Source organism: Armigeres subalbatus, chromosome 2 (genome assembly GCF_024139115.2).
Source record: "Armigeres subalbatus isolate Guangzhou_Male chromosome 2, GZ_Asu_2, whole genome shotgun sequence".
NCBI lineage: Eukaryota > Metazoa > Arthropoda > Insecta > Diptera > Culicidae > Armigeres > Armigeres subalbatus.
The window spans coordinates 234,998,596-235,017,155 of record NC_085140.1 but is presented as its reverse complement, the minus strand read 5'-3'; positions in this window follow the sequence as shown (position 1 = coordinate 235,017,155).

The window sequence follows — 18,560 nt, the reverse complement described above, 5'->3', positions numbered from 1 at the left end:
CCCATACGGTATCGTTCTGGGGTGCACGCCTTACCGTCACGGCTGCCTGATGACGACTGACGACTTGTTCTTCTCGGAGGCATTCCTCCAACGTTACCCGGATAAATGGCAACCGAACAATGCAACGATCATTGGATAGACGACATGGACAAACGGACACAATGGACTCATGGTGAGATGGACAAGCAACGACAACAATAATGATAATGGAAAATCTAAAAATAGATTCTGTGTGGATTCTGGCAGCAGAATGCCACAGTAGATCTCGGCACAGTAGCGGTTAAGTAACACAGAGTGCCTACCAAATAAAGTAATGAATAAAAAAAAAACAAATTGTTTGAATTTCATTAAAAAAAAGCTACCTTACCTGAAAAATATCCATTTTTTCTGATGGATCAGGCAGTCAATACAAAAATAAGATGACTGCTTTCAATTTGTGCCACATGTACAAAGACTTCGGTCTTAAAGCAGAGTGGAACTTTTTTGCCACTTGCCATGGAAAAGGGCCTTGTGACGCTTTAGGAGGTGTTCTAAAGCGAAACGCTTCAAAAGCAAGTTTACAAGGCCATCATATTACAACTGCATACGAACTTTACTCTTGGGCTGTTTCTAAAGTAGATTCCAAAATATATTACGAGTTTTTGTCGGAAAAAGATTACAATGCAATGGAAAAGAAAATAAAGAACCGTTATACTCGTGTAAAACAAATCTCTGGGACACAATCGTTTCATTACTTTAAGCCACAAAATGAAAATTACATTATCGTGAAACGGTTTTCGTTTTCAGATGAAGAAAAGTGTGTTAAATTGTAAGAATTTTGCTATGTAATATTTTTTTTTGATGAATTATGAAAAATAAAAATAATCAAATTAAATGCTGAGTTTTAATTGAAGGTAATCAGAGAAAACCATTGCTTGTACTCTAAAGCTTTGGGATTTGAGCTACCATTCCTCAATATAACAGAGCCAAGATTCTCTCAGACAGCGCTGGTTGCCAAATTTTTAATAATGCCAATGGAAAGCATTCATTACACAAAGAATTTCAACGTAGATTTCATTAGTCGGAAAAATTGGGTTTTTTGGACTTCAAAATTGATTTTTCAACTTCACTAAATATTAAAAAAAATCTACACGCTAAAAAAAATATATTCTAGTTTCAGTTCGGTTCACTCAAAATGACCCTTTTGTGGAATAATTCAAAATAGTTAAGTTTACTCAGTCGTGGTTTACGCTATCACTCACATTCGGCATGAGTGCCTCTGCAACCCTTATGAGCACTCATGCTGAATTAGGACGCTAACCGACCATTGTGGTTCCAGTTAAAGCGTAAACCATGGTTGAGTAAACCCTAGCAATGTTGGTCTCTGCTTTTAAACAATTGAGGGTGATTTATAGTTCTTACATTTAATGGGGTCAGAATTGGACAAACCTCCCCTACTTTTGATAGGTACATTACTTCACATTACTACACTTCACTTTTTTTTCAACTCTATTCTTTTTCCGTGGAATCGCTGAACGTTCATTCCATGTGTGTATGGGCAGAAAACTCGAAATTTTCAAAAAAATGTAACTCAAAAACGGCTCGATGAACATTTCTAATTTTTTGATATGTTATGTAAAAATATTTGAATTTTCATAAAAAAATATAAAAATATATAGTCGTTGTGGTCCAACATTTAAAAAATCTTAAAAAACGAATATTTTGACCATTTTAGCCAATTTGAGTACACCAATACACCAAACCAATATTCTTAGTAAAAGAAGTAATAAGCTTTCTATCCATAAAAAAACATTGCAAATCGATACAGTGGTTCAAAAGTTATGTTTTTTTTTTAAATAAAAAAATTCGAAAAATAGCGATTTTTCTGGTAACCCTATATCGAACATGGTCACCCTAATAAAAAATAAAAAATACGGGTCTAATTATTTTCGATGAAGAACATACCAAGCGATTTTGAGCAAAATTGGACAACTTTTTTTTTCAACTCTATTCTTTTCCCGTGGAATCGCTGTATAAGAAAGCTGCTTTCCGGCGTGCGCGAGCCATTTTGATCGGGATTCCGCAGCAGACAACGGACCGTTCGGAGAATGACAAATTCTAAGAATCCTATGAAATTTTTTCGCAAGATTCTGAATTTGGTTATGATATGTTGGTTATCTAAGATGCGTATTGTTGCGAGAAATAACAACAGAAATTTGACTCAAGACGAAGTTTCTTCATATTACAAAACATTATCTCTTGGCATCTGTCTGTCCGAGCGACGTTCGCCGATGGTTGGTTGCAGTAGATAGTTTCCACTGAGGTGGCGTCTTCATTGATTTTATACAAAAGAAGGTTGATCCGACTATTCTAAATAAACTTTCTTCAAAGTGCAAAACTCAATAGTAAATAGCGAATTTGATAGCGCGTCGGAGGGAGATGATGTAGTGAATTTTAATGGATGGAATCACTAACAGCAACCAAACTACCACTCCAAACCCGATGCCACCGAAACAGTCCATTTTCGCAATTAACTCTTTCTTTTCATAAAATGTTGGTCCTGAGAAGAACCAATTTTCTTTTCCAAATGTTCCTTTCCAACTAACTGACACCACAATTTTTAATCAATTTTCAGCATCGGCTCTGGCGGTGCAGGATCGCCACAGTACTATTTTTATGGTCAACCTTTTCTTCATATGAAATTCTGGTTCGTTGAGGTTCAATGATCTGCAGCAACACATCGAGCACCACCACCAATGCGATGGATTTTCTTTGAAATTGTTATTAGCGCCTCCGTGATGCTGTGTCCGCTCTGCTACGATCGCTTTGATGCGTCTGCTATGCGTAAAATCTTGTTCAAACTGAGGATTAGATCCAAACCCGCAAGTGATTGACTTTTGATGTCTGTGCTAGTGATGCATGTACGTGATTGGTTAGTTTACATATTTCTAAGCTTTTTATCAATTATAATAATAAATAGGTAAAAATCAGTATTTTCAAATAAATACAAAGAAGCGTTGACTCATCCTTGATCGAATGGTCCAAAAAAAAATTGAAAATCCATCGAGAAACGGCTTAGATATTAAAATTTAAAGTCTATCATATTTTCGTGACGGTCCCCGATTTTCGCAATCGTAAAGTGTACCTCAATATAGAAAACACAAACGTAGTCCTACGTCAAAATTACAATCCTATAATCTCCTAGACCGGACTGGTAATTCAGCCCAGCCAACTTCGTCATGGTCTTGCTTTGTTGCCGGTCATCTTATCGCACGCTAAGGACCGCCCTGAAGATAAAAATGGAAAGTATGTTTTACGTGTATCACGTACTGGGCTTAACTATATTTATTCTAGCGAACGCATTGCTGAATTCAGTTTACGATATTTCCAAAGATTCTCTTACAGGGTTGTATTGCTGTTTTACAACATAATTACTTTCGGACTAAATAAGATAATTATTTGAAGCAGAAGTCAATATTTGATTGTATTCCATTACAATAAACGATTTTCAATTTCAATGAAAAACGTTAAATATGTACAGGCTGATACGATAATCTTGAAATGAAAATTTAACATCATCATAAATATATTTTGAAAGCTTAGAAATACTTACTGATACCATAGGATAGTAGCAAATCTCGAAGCAGCCCATTGCTGATATCTTAATTTTCATAATAACAAACTGGATTTTGCAGCAACAGATCTCAAAAAATTACAATAATTAGTATAATTAGGTAAGGTAACATTAATAAAAATTCTCACCAATTGATGTAAGTAGCTTTCATGCATATGCGAATCTGGTTTCAAAGTATTGATTTTTGCTGCAACCAATTGGTTGACAGACCTCAGCTCCTCTCCAAACCTATGCACCAAACCAAAACTCGCCGAATTGAACACAAGAGCAAATATTTGAGCTTTATGTACCAAAAGTTAGAAGTCTTTTAATATATCAATCTGAGAATAACAATAATACCTACATAGGTACATAGCCGTGGCATAGAGTTTGAAGGAATCGATCAAGCAGTAGGAATTGGCCAACATTTCAAAATGCCACACCGCAACCAACAGAATTAGTGATTTTCCGTAGATCGAATGAATGTCGTCAACCACGAAAGTCAGATCCATATGCATTTTTTTGACGCAGTGTAAACGAATCGAACTTCCAAGTATATTCTCCTTTGAGCAAACTTCGATTTGGTTTCCAATTTCCTCCAAGAAAACAGTTAGCAACTGCACATACAAGATCAGTTGAAAATGTCGAAACTCGATCAATAATTTAACTAACGTCAGTTCAATGTTACAAACGCATTTATAGAAATAATCATTAGCGACATAAATTATAACAACAACATGGGCAGAAATCGAAAGCGCTCCCAAAATCACAACTGAAACTGTTAGTAGAGCATAGTTTCTTTTAAAATTGTTGAAAACGGTTCGCAACAACCTTTCCTGTGATAAACGAGACATTTGGTCATACATGTTCTCAAATTTGTTCCAAACGTCAGAAAATTTTGATCTGTTACTCCACGACTCGGTCAAAATCATCAAATATATGAAACTGTACGTCGTGAACTTTGCAAAATCGTTCCATTTCCCGAACAAATCCATCGACAGTGGCACTCTTGATTTCAGAATAAATCCCAGTAAAATCGAAACCAGTAACAGTTTGAGCCAAAATTTGAACGATGATCGACTATATTTGAGACAGTAATCATATCCTAGCCAATTGTAAAAACGTAAAAATGGAGAGCAAATACTTTGCAGTCGATTCATTTGCTATGGTAGGATACCGTTTGATCATGTGTTCGCATTTCTCCGCCGTGACGGTGGGCATTTGCTATAGTTATTATTCATGTAGAGTGGCATAAAATATTTAATTTAATTTATTACAAATGTAGTCTAATGTGATAGCTTTCTCCACTCCAATCGCTGTCAGTTGCCCTGAACGTCTAGTGCAAAAAGCTACTCAACGGCCTCTTCCGGTTTCTTTACTGAATATTATCTTCGCTCGACACTCTACCGGTATATGAACAATGTGTCCAGCCCGTCGTATTACAAAAGCTTAGCAGCTTTCTCGTGATTCATGCGATGCTGCTAGGAGCCGTTCTACTGTTTACCGTCGAATATTGTGAGCAGAACTTTACGCTCAGATATTTACTTCGATCACCTTCCTTTAGCGCCCATGTTTCATGACCGTATAAAGCTACCGAAAGTATCAAGGTAGTATACAGAGCGTATTTCATCTTTATTTGCAGACTACGGGACTTACATCTCCAATGCTCGAACAACTTTCTAAATCCAACAGATCCAGAAAAATCAATCCAAACTGCGTGCCAGACCGCATCGTGCTTTCGTGCTGTGCGGTTCTTTCTCTCTTTGCGGAAGGAAGTTTTTAATACTACCCGAAGCTATTTTAATTTCAACGGTGCTTCTTAGCGCTATTTGTACCCACTGATCCCGTTACGATCTTTGCAAGGACCCGTGCCTTCGTTTTACGTTGGACCCGTTTGCGGAAGTAAAATTCCGACAAGCGGTGGTAATCCTGCAGGGACACCGTTCTGGGAAAAAACCTCTTAGAAGGTCACGTCTCCACGCTCAGCAATGAGTATTAACAAAAACAAGAGGAAGGGGGAGTCTCTGAATTCTCCACTTCCTTCAAAGAAACAAGGTTTCAAGACCGTCCTGCCTAAGCGCGGAAAAATAGAAGGAAGCTGGAGAATTCAGATATTCCTTCTAACTCTAATATCGGAAATAATTCTTCTCCAATCGAACTGAGCAATCAGTTCGATTTGATTAATGATGAAATTGAGCAAATCGAATATACCTCTAGCCCAGGTGATTCGATTCATGCGAAAAAGCAAAGGATTCCGCCAATTGTGGTATCTGTTGCCGAGTTTACTGGCTTCCGGAATGAGATTTTGAGTAACCTTCGGGGGATCAAGGTTTCATTTCAGATTGCTAGGAAGGGTGACTGCCGCGTTTTGCCGGGATCCTTTGACGATCGCAAACGTCTTCTTCACTATTTAACTGAGAAGCGCCATAAATTCTTCACATACGACGACAAAACTGAGCGATTGTTCAAAGTCGTCTTGAAAGGTCTCCCCAGTGATGACAAATCACTGGATGAGATTAAAATTGAAATTTCTCAATTACTTGGATTTTCGCCAGTCCAAGTAATTAAGATGAAAAAGAAATCCCATTCTGGTACTTCCCAGAGGGGCATTTCTCAAGAATTTTATTTAGTTCATTTTAACAAAAGTGAACTAAATAATATGAAAAGTTTCGAAAAGGCCTGTATTATGTCTCATGTCCGTGTTACATGGGAACATTTCCGCAGGCCTGGGGGAAATTTCCAAAACCCTACCCAGTGCCGTAAGTGCCAAAAGTGGGGTCATGGAACCAAACATTGTCACATGGATGCTAAATGCATGATTTGTGGTGGAACCTCTCACGCCAAGGACGCATGTCCTGTGAGAGAAGATTCCAATAAATTTAAGTGCGCAAACTGTGGGGCAATCATAAATCCAATTTCTGGGAATGCCCTTCACGCAAAAGTTTTGAATTCCCGTGCAAAATTGATGACGGAAATTCCAATCGGATCCCAGATTCGATGGGTAGAAATTTTTCAAACGCTCAAATTTCGAAACCGGTTACCGGTCGAGCAATTCATACCCACCACAATTCTCAAACAAATTTTGCCGCTCGTCAACGGGTAGCAAGCACTTCAGTAAATTCCAATTTTTCGAATGTACCTACGTATGCAAACATCGCTGCTGGTAGACAAAATTTCTCTTCTCAAAATGGGGTTTGTACCCATGTCCCAACGGAAAATAACGGTCATGTTGCCGATTCAGGTAGCATGTCCGCTTCCGACTTCGATTTTCTAACTGAACAATTACATCACATGATTGATGCAATGTTCAAAGCAAATACCATTCCTGAAGCTGTTCAGGTTGGTATAAAGTACACACAAAAAATTGTTATCGGACTCCGTTTCAATGGATCCAAATAATTGTGTGAAAGTTCTAAATTGGAATGCCCGCTCTCTAAAGGGTAAGGAAGATGAATTATTCAACTTCCTTTCAGTTCATAATGTGCATATTGCCATTATAACTGAAACGTATTTAAAACCAGGACTCTCCATTAAAAGAGATCCAAACTATTTTATCTACAGAAATGATCGTCTTGACAGCGCCTGTGGTGGGGTCGCCATTGTCATTAATAGACGTATCAAACATAAATTATTTTCTTCGTTTGAAACCAAAGTTTTTGAAACCTTGGGAGTTTCTGTTGAAACAAATTTTGGACAATTTTCCTTCATTGCAGCCTACTTGCCTTTTCAATGCAATGGGCAGCAAAAGAATTTGTTGAAAGCTGATCTTCAAATTCTGACTCGCAACAAATCAAAATTCTTCGTAATTGGTGACTTCAATGCCGAACACCGTTCATGGAATAATGCTCAAAGCAATTCCAATGGTAAAATTTTATTTGAAGATTGTTCTGCGGGATATTATACTATTCAATATCCCAATGGACCAACTTGTTTTTCTTCCAGTCGAAATCCTTCTACAATTGATTTAGTTTTAACGGATTCAAGTCAGCTGTGTGGCCAATTGGTAACTCATGCTGACTTTGACTCTGATCACCTTCCTGTGACATTTGAAATCTCACAAGAAGCCATTTATAATCCAATCAGCTCTACTTTTAATTATCATAGAGCTGATTGGGATTTATATAAAACGTATATCGATAGGAATTTTGATGTTGATATTCCTCTCGATACCAAAAGTGATATTGATAATGCTCTCGTATCTTTGACAAATTTAATTGTCGAAGCCAGAGGCATTACAATTCCGAAATGTGAAGTTAAATTCAACTCCATTATTATTGACGACGATCTTCAGCTACTGATCCGTCTTAAAAATGTGAGAAGAAGGCAATACCAAAGAACTCGCGATCCCGCGTTGAAAGTTATTTGGCGAGATTTGCAAAATGAAATTAAAAAACGTTTCGCTATTCTGAGAAATACCAACTTTGAGAATAATGTCTCGAAGTTGGATCCCAGTTCGAAACCCTTTGGAAATTAACAAAAATTCTTAAAAACCTCAAAAAGCCAATTCCAGCGCTTAAAGAGGGAAATAAAATTTTATTAACAAATGGCGAAAAAGCTCAAAAACTTGCTCAGCAGTTCGAGAGTGCCCATAATTTTAGTCTAGGTCTCACTAGTCCAATTGAGGATCAGGTTACACGGAGCTTCGAAGACATTCTCAATCAAGAGAATGTTTTTGACCCTTCGTTGGGAACTAATTTGGATGAAGTGAGATCTATTACTAGAAAATAATATGAAAGCCCCGGGTGATGATGGTATTTTTTACATACTTATCAAAAAACTTCCTGAGAGCTCTTTATCCTTTTGGTTAATTTATTTAACAAATGTTTTCAATTGGCATACTTTCCAGATAAATGGAAAAACGCCAAAGTTGTTCCAATTTTGAAGCAGGAAAAAACCAGCTGAGGCTTCTAGCTATCGCTTAATCAGTTTGCTTTCTTCAATAAGCAAACTGTTTGAAAAGATTATTTTAAATAGAATGATGGTTCATATTAATGACAATTCTATTTTTGCTGATGAGCAATTTGGTTTTCGCCATGGGCATTCAACCACTCATCAGTTATTAAGAGTTACGAACTTAATTCGGCTCAACAAATCTGAAGGATATTCGACTGGAGTTGCTCTTCTTGATATAGAGAAAGCATTTGACAGTGTTTGGCATGAAGGTTTGATTGTAAAATTGATGAATTTTAATTTTCCTCTGTACATCATTAAACTGATCCAAAATTATTTATCAGATCGCTCACTGCAGGTAAACTATCAGAATACTAAATCTGATAGATTACCTGTAAGGGCTGGTGTCCCCCAAGGCAGCATACTGGGGCCCATATTGTATAACATTTTTACTTCTGACTTACCTGATTTACCACAAGGGTGTCAAAAATCTTTGTTTGCAGATGACACAGGTCTCTCAGCCAAAGGGCGTAGCCTTCGTGTCATTTGTAGTAGATTGCAAAAAAGTTTGGATATTTTCTCCACTTACTTGCAAAAATTTCCGAATGCTTCCAAAACTCAGCTTATAATTTTCCCACATAAGCCGAGAGCTTCTTATTTGAAACCTTCTAGCAGACATATTGTCACTATGAATGGGGTTCCAATTAATTGGTCTAGCGAAGCTAAATATTTAGGACTTCTGCTAGATCAAAAATTAACTTTTAAAAATCACATTGAAGGCCTTCAAGCCAAATGTAACAAATATATTAAGTGTCTATATCCACTTATAAACAGAAAATCAAAACTTTGTCTTAAGAACAAACTTTTGATTTACAAACAAATTTTTAGACCTGCCATGTTGTATGCTGTGCCAATATGGGCTAGTTGCTGCAATACCAGAAAGAAGGCACTCCAGAGGATTCAAAATAAAATTCTGAAAATGATTCTGAAGTTGCCTCCGTGGTACAGTACCAATGAACTTCATAGAATTTCTAATATTGAGACATTGCAACAAATGTCCAACAAAATAATTTCCAATTTTAGACAAAAATCGTTGCAATCTTCTATTGCAACGATTAACTCCTTGTACCCTTAGTATAAAATAGGTTAAGTTTAGTTTAAGTTGAAAACATTGTAATTCCTACATGGTTCAATTCAACCAGAGGAAAAAATTCTAACTGCCAGAGGCAATTGAAATGTATTAATAATAACTAAAAGCGTAACATAGCAAATAAGGATGATAGTGTTAAGAAAACACGGAACACCTAGTCTAAGAGATGAATGCATGTATTAGATAATTAGCAAATAAAATTAGTTAAAAAAAAAAAAAAAAATAGTTAAAAAAAAAAAAAAAAAAAAAAAATCCAAACTGCGATCTGCGAAAAAAATAACTTTGTACCTAGGGCTATTGTAGAGTCAGCATAAAGATTGTTAGCTCTGTGGAACTATCAATTCTATACTTTTGGGAAAATTCAGTCGGTAAATGATGAAAACAGATGTAAACATATAGAGAAAACGACAAATGTTAGGAATGACATAATTCAAATTTAGTATGTCTTTAACTTAAATTTGTTTTAAAGCTCGGTTATTGTCTCAGGTCTATCATTAAGAGTAATATATTATTGAATCCAATCATTCACAGTCAAATTCTAAAAGTAAAAGGTGCATGTTAGGTACCGAACATAAAAACTGCTTTTCAACCCCGTAGAGCACTTCTGATTGAATATTGAAAAGATAGCTTAAAATCGTAATTTCATAATTAAATTTGGATTAAACTCCACGATATGTTAGCATAAGGGATACAATTGGATGATTTCCATGTGGCGAGTAAAAATATTTTTTTTAAGAGTTCGGCAGCTTATTTAATGTTATCTTGGTGAATTTAAATGATTCAACCAAATTTGTTCCTACGGTGACTGAGCCTTCAAATATAAAATGACATCTTATAATGTATCCGTGTGCTACTCTTTCATTAATATTATTATTAATGAGTGTACTGAGCTTATAAGCTACCTATACATCGACTTTTTAATAAAGTTATACTTAATTTGAAATATGCCATTCCCAACATTTGTCGTTTTCTCTGTATGTTTACATCTGCTTTCATCATTTACCGACTGAGTTTTCCAAAATTAATCGTATGTCTCGCTCGATTTCGATTATCTATCATATATAAGACACAATTCCGGTGAAATCCATATCTTAAAGCATCTTTTTTGCCCAGCAGCATTGAATTGTTAAATAGCATTGTTTATATATCTTACTTGTTCGCCATTTTGATTAAAACATGGTTTAATGTCAAAACATTGAATGTTTAAGTAGCGGATGTTTATTATTATAAATATAATCATGAAAAAACAATTTTAAAATACATTAATCGTGTTTATAATAAGAAATTATAAGGAAAAAAATTCGCTGTACGCTCAATTTTGTCACATCTAATAGGCGTATTTTGAGATTATTTTCAAATAAATGAACTTTAGGGAAAAAAATTCAACTATTTTATGTACGCATACTTTGAAGGAAGGGATGAATATTGAAATGCATTAAAAACAACCGAGTCAACAATTAAATTTCCTTTGGAATTTTCGAATATATTCATCTAATCCATGCTGTACGCTCAATTTTGAGAGCGACTGTAAATACCCATACATACATCAGCTCGGTTCATCGTGTTGCAATATACTATTGGCCTATTGGCCACCTATCAATGATTAATTTTTATTGTGATCGTATAGCATTTACATAAACTTAGTGTACAAGTAGAGCAAAAAGTGAGACATTTGAAATCTATAAAAACACACATGTAATTTCGTGTAAACACAAGCTTCAACCGCGAGATAAGAGTAGGCATTGTACTAAAAAGTTGTGTGCGCCATTTTGCGCCGGAACAAGTTACACAATTCTAAAACACCCCTAGAAAAAACACATTTTCTCAAATAAATTTTCAATTTTAAGAGATAGAGCTTCGCAATGTTCCACAAAAACGTGTATTTTTGTTAGCCAAAGTAAGTAAAAATGGTAAAAATGCCTGAAACTTAGAAAAAAAGTTATGCTAAAAAAACTGATTTCAGGGATCTTTCTTAGAAAATGTCACATATCTCGTACTATATAAGTTATAGGTATGGGGTGTCTTTGGCAAAGTGGCTTGAAATACCATCCGCTACAACTTTCCTGAAGACACTAGGCTCATATCTGGTTTCGATGGTTAAGCAAAATTTTTATCTCACTTTTAGGTGGATTAATCATTTTACAGATTTTCTCGAAAAAAAGCCCTTGTCATATCTAACACCTTCTCCAAACAAACTATAGCGAAAAAATCAACAGAAACGATGCTATTAAAAAAGCGCACGAAATCGGCAAAATGCAACACTGTGGAGTGGTACAATTTTCAATAAGTCCGTCCAGCTATTTGGCTTCGCCGACGACATTGATATTATGGCATGTAGCTTTGAGAAGATGGAGGAAGCCTACATCAGACTGAAGAGCGAAGCTAAGCGGATCGGACTAGTCATCAACACGTCCAAGACAAAGTACATGATAGGAAGAGGTTCAAGAGAAGACAATGTGAGCCACCCACCGCGATTTTGCATTGGTGGTGACGAAATCGAGGTGGTTTAAAAATTTGTGTACTTTGGGTCACTGGCGACTGCCGAAAATGATACCAGCAGAGAAATTCGGAGACGCATAGAGGCTAGAAATCGTACGTACTTTGGACTCCGCAAGATGCTCCGATCGATTAGATTTCGCCGGCGTACCAAACTATGACTATCTACAAAACGCTCATTAGACCGTTGGTTGGTCCTCTACGGACACGAGACCTGGACGATGCTCGTGGAGGACCAACGCGCACTTGGAGTTTTCGAAAGGAAAGTGCTGCGTACCATCTATGGTGGGGTGCAGATGGCGGACGGTACGTGGAGGAGGCGAATGAACCACGAGTTGCATGAGCTGCTAGGAGAACCATCCATCGTTCACACCGCGAAAATCGGACGACTGCGGTGGGCCGGACACGTAGTCAGAATGTCGGACAGCAAGGTAACCAACTTGATTTGGACCCCTACACATTTTGGACCCTCCTGGCGACATTTTTCTGATTTCTGAACTAAAAACGATGCCGCTGCTAATTCCCCTATTGGCTTAAGGGTATTAATATTGTTCAGCATCTGTTTCACTAGTTTCCCGTGCGAAAATGTGATATTTAGATGAAATTTCGAGGAAATTAGTTTCAAGAGAGCGGGCGTTACAATGCGTTAGTATAACGCTGTCGTCGCTGTCCGGAACATCTTTTGCTGGCGAAGATAGGGGAGCTAAATGTCAAAGAAGGAAAATCCATACGATTTGACAGGTATGTACCACACATGTTTCGGACAGCAGAACAAAGGGAACCGAAGCGACAATCTTTATCTAGTAACTAAAATATCTTTTGTTAGTATACATCACGGAAAATCTCAGAACGTACACAATAGTGCTGTCCAATGAGCTGCTCGAAGTAGCTCGAAGTTGTTCCCGTCCTGCTCGTTCTTTTTTTGTCAACAAATGGGCATGAGCAGGACAAGGAAAAACTTCGAGCTACTTCAAGCTCTCATTGGACAGCACTAATAAGTTTTTGTCGAAATTGTGAATTCAAAACGCAGGAATCTCCTTATTGATGCATGCCAATCGAAAGATATGACATGGCTTCGGCTCAATTGATCAGGGTAAATTAGAAATTCGACTTTGAAGAGTCTAAGTTGGGGGTGTCCAAAATGTGTACATTTGGGGGTCCAAAACGGAGAATATTTTCATTTCAGAAAATGGCAAGTTTCACTGATATATCAATAACTGAAGCTCATTTCGAATTTCTATTTCATAAATAAGACTTTCATCCTTGAAATGGCGTCATTTCCGCCCTCGGTTAAAAGCTTGAACCTGAAACACTTTAAACCAATGATTTTTTTTTAGACGGTTCAGACCTTCAGTATCAATGAAACTCATTAACCCCACCAACAAATTCACAAAAAATCAAAGAAAATTCAAGTGGTAGGGTAAAGTGACAAATAGACCCTCCAGCCATTTTTGCATTATTACTGTACAATGTCAACATTTTGCTATGAAATTCTATCAGTCCTATGATTTGATTACATGCATTGGAAATGCTATGGAAAGTCAAATTCGAGGTCAAATTAGAAGATTTTCTACAATACTGTAGTAGATAAGATCGGGTCTATAAAGTGTCGGAAACAATATTCACTTAACTTCATTGTCTTATTTGCATTCAGTTATTATCCTATCAGATTATACACTTTCGGTAGTATTTCGTTTAAACGTGCAACGAGCGACCTTAGATTGTAAGATATCTTGATTCCATCCAGAAAGACACTTTTCGGGATGATCGTGTGAGAGCAAAATGACAATCAGTTGGCTGAGTATTGTTGCGACGAACGGTCGAGACTAGAAATCTCGGTCGGGTCACGACAATGGCGCAGTCGGTAGAATTACGATTTTTATCTATAGGTCTTGCTAGTGCTCCCCGGAAGAAGTGATATAGGGAGAACAATCAGGTAAATATAAGCGTAAAATGGAGACAAATAAAGGAAATATGCTAGCGTCCCCGGTAGGCTCCCTGACGGAAGGGCAGTGGAGTAGGCCGGGTGACAGAAAAGTGCAAAAAAGAGAGCACAATAAAAACAAAAACAAAGATGGCTAGCGTCCCCGGTAGGCTCCCTGACGGAAGGGCAGTGGAGTAGGCCGGGCGACAGAAAAATGCAAAAAAAAAAAGAGTGCACAATGAAAAAACAGAAACAAAGATGGCTAGCGTCCCCGGTAGGCTCCCTGACGGAAGGGCAGTGGAGTAGGCCGGGTGACAAAAATTTGCAAAAAGAAAAAAAAAAGCATAAGCAACATTATATTTGATGCATTATCAATTTGAATCTCGTTTTGGAATTGACATCGGATTTAGGCTGTGAACCATTCCACCGATTCGTTTAACTTTTAGTTAAAACTTGACAGTTGGATGGTTATTTCTCTGTGGTTAAAAATAACCCTGCTCCAGAGCATGGTTAGATTTGACAGTTAGATAGTTAAACTTTGTTCGCGATAAAATTGGCGCCAAATCTATTTTGTTCCAAATAACTATCAATCTGTCAAAACTCAAATGGGTCGGCTTCGTGGTAAAATTTTAACCACGATGGGAAAATGACCATCGAACTGTCAAATTTTAACTAAAAGTTAAACGAATAGCTGGAATGGTTCACAGCCTTAGAGATGTTCATTTAACTTGAACTGTATTGGGATTGGATTTGTATTGAAATGGGATGAGATTTCCATTGGATCTGGATTTGAACTGAGATTTGGATTGCATTTGGACTGGATTTTCATTGGACTTGGATTGGATTTGCAATAGATTCAGAATAAATAGAGATTCGATTTAAATTAAATTTGAATGAGTATTTCAGTGGATTTGGCTAGATTCGGATTGGATTTGAATTGTACTTGAATTTGGATTGGATTTGATTTGGACTAAAATTGAATCGAATTTGGATTGGATTTGTTTGGACGATTTGTTTATTTCGATTAAGTTTGGATTGGACTAAATTGGACTCGGACTAAATTGGATTCGAACTGGATATGGATTAAATTTGGATTAGATTATGATTAGTTCTGGATGAGTATTTATTTGGATTTGGCTAGGTTTTGATTGGAATTGATTCGAACTGGATTTGCATTACATTTGGATAGGATTTGCAATGGATTTGGATGGGATAAGAATTAAATTGGCTTTGAATTGTATTGGATTCAGATTAAATTTGGATTGGATAAAGATTATATTTAAATAAGTGATTTAATTTGGCTACATTTGGTTTGGATTGGATTTGGATTGAATGTGAATTGGATTTGAATTAATTTGGATTGGATTGGGGTGAAATTTCTGGATCTGGATTTGAATTGGTATTTAAATTGGATTTTCATTGAATCATTATTAGATCCAAGGGGCCCTCCTTAGCCGTGCCGGTCTAGATAATTTTCGGTTTGGAAATTGTCTCGCTGGGCATAAAAGTATCATCGTGCTAGCCTCATGATATACGAATGCAGAAATGGTAACTTGGCGTAGAAACCTCGCGGTTAATAACTGTGGAAGTGCTTAATGGACACTAAGCTGCGAGGCGGCAATGTCCCAGTGGGGGATGTAATGCCAACGAAGAAGAAGATTATTAGATTCAGGTTAAATTTGGATTGAATGAAGATCAGATTTAAATGAGTAATTGAATTGGCTATATTTATGTTGGATTGGATTTGGACTTTATTTGGATTGAATTTGGATTGGATTTGTAATGAATGTGAATTGCATTTGGATTAGATTGGATTTGAAATTTTGTACTTGAATTTGGATTTGGATTGAATTTGGATTGCATTTGAATTGGATTCAGATTAAATTTGGATTGGATTAAGAGACCTGAATGAGTTTTTATTTGGATTTGGCTATATTTTAATTGGATTTTATTCGGACTGGATTTGACATAAATTTGGATTGGACTTGGATAGGATTCGGATTATATTAGATTTGAATTGGATTTTGATTCACATTAAATTTTGATTGGAATAAAGATTACATTTGAATGAGTAATTGAATTTAGATTGGATTTGAATCGGATTTCCAATGGTTTCAGATTAAATTTGAATTGGATTTGCCTCGGGATTTGCAATAGATTTCGATTGAAATTGGATAGGATGTTGGAGTATATTTCATTGGATATGACTAGATTTTATTTATTTCATTAGATTTGGCTAGATTTGATTTGGATTTGAATTGTACTTGGATTTGATTTGGACTATTTTATTTGATTTGAATTGGATTTGGATTGAATTGAGATGAGATTTCGGTTGGACTTGGATTTAAATAGGGATTTGGATTGACGTTGGATTGGACTTGGATGGGATTTGCATTGGTTATGGATTGGCTTCGGACTGGATTTGGATTGAGTTTGAATAGGATTTGATTTGGTTTTGGATTCAGATTAAATCTGGATTGGATAAAGATTAAATTTAGATTAGATAAAATTAGATTTAAATGAGAAATTGGATTTTTCTAGATTGGGATTGGATTGGATTTAGATATGATTGAGCATTTTATTAAATTTGGCTTGGATTTGGTTGAAGTTTAAATTGGATTGGATTTGGGTTCGATTGGAATTGGATATGAATTGGTTTTCGATATGAATTGAACTGAGTGTATGATTTGAGTTGGGTTTGGATCGAGGTTTGGATTGCATTAGAATTGGATAGACTAACGCAAAATGAACTCCCCCAAGAAATTATGACGTTTGAGCGGGTCGCATAATGAACGCAAAATGAACTTTTGTTCGAGAAGACGACCCGCTCAAATGTCAAAATCCATCGGGTGAGTGAATTTGATGAACTCCTGCACAGGTCTATTGGACAAACATTGAATTTGGTGATCTGCAGCTTTTTCGGCTTCATTGTGTTATGTTTCAAATAATTTTTGCAGATACTTTTCGTGAAATTTTGAATTATACGTTCACTACATTCCTGTAGAGTAGAGGAGGAGAAGAATGTAGTAGATAAGATCGGGTCTATAAAGTGTCGGAAACAATATTCACTTAACTTCATTGTCTTATTTGCATTCAGTTATTATCCTATCAGATTATACTCTTTCGGTAGTATTTCGTTTAAACGTGCAACGAGCGACCTTAGATTGTAAGATATCCAGAAAGACACTTTTCGGGATGATCGTGTGAGAGCAAAATGACAATCAGTTTGCTGAGTATTGTTGCGACGAACGGTCGAGCTTAGAAACCTCGTCCGGGTCACGACAAATACTATAAAAAATAAACACGAGAGTGTCCATTATAGGAATATTTTGGGGGGTCCATAATAGGGAAGAAGAACGTCCCGAAACGAGACATGAAAATCGAATGAAGTGTCGACTATAGGGAAGCAATTTCTTATTATGGGTCTATTATAGGGCGAATTTAGTTAGACTTTAAAATGTTAATTTCAACGAATAACGTCGTGTATTTGGGTGTTTTATGTATGTATCGTGAAGAGAGGATGCGGAGCTTGTTGTTAGATATCAAGCAGAGTTAATATGTTGAACATTTCTAAGCCTTATGACAGGAAGAGCAAAATTCCGCTACTAGGGGGTCCACTATTGGGCATTTTACCCTATTTATCCAGCCCCGTAAAACACCTTGATTAGATTTGTCATCATTCCTCATAGTGCAATTCTGGATTTTGGCACCCCCTAAGACTTGGCGCCCTTGGCGGGGGCCAACCTGGCCAAACACACGCTACGGCGCTGTGTGTTTATTATACTGTAGAAAAAAAGTCCAACCCCGTACTGCTTACCGTTTTTAATTAAATTGCTTTTAGAATTTTTGAGAACTTCTTCGTATGGTTTGCCGTGAAGATTTTTTTGATTATCATCTTTCTGCTTCTTCTTCTTCATGCAACATCAAAGCGCCAATGGAAGGGTAAATTAAGCATTGCCTGCAGCAACCCTGCGATAGAATCGCGGCGACTTGTTGTCGCCGTCGCGGCGATGGAATCGCTTGGGGGAGTCTTTATGTGCAGCAACAATGAAAAACATTTGCAAAGCTTGATTGCAAAATTGATGTACGTTGCATATATAATCTAGATGGAATTCTATTGGCGCTTTGATGTTGCATGAAGAAGAAGAAGCAGAAAGATGATAATCGAAAACATTTCCACGGGAAACCATACGAAGAAGTTTTTAAAACTCTTCTCAAAGCAATTTAATTAAAATCGGTGAGCAGTACGGGGTTGGACTTTTCTTCTATACTATATAATAAACACAATATTCCTATTCGAAATTTTATTTTGTGATAATATTAAACTTAATACATAGTAGAAGAAAAGTCCAACCCCGTACTGCTTACCGTTTTTAATTAAATTGCTTCTAGAATTTTTTAAAAAGATTTTTAAAAACTTCTTCGTATGGTTTCCCGTGGAGTTTTTTTCGATTATCATCTTTCTGCTTCTTCTTCTTCATGCAACATCAAAGCGCCAATAGCTCAGC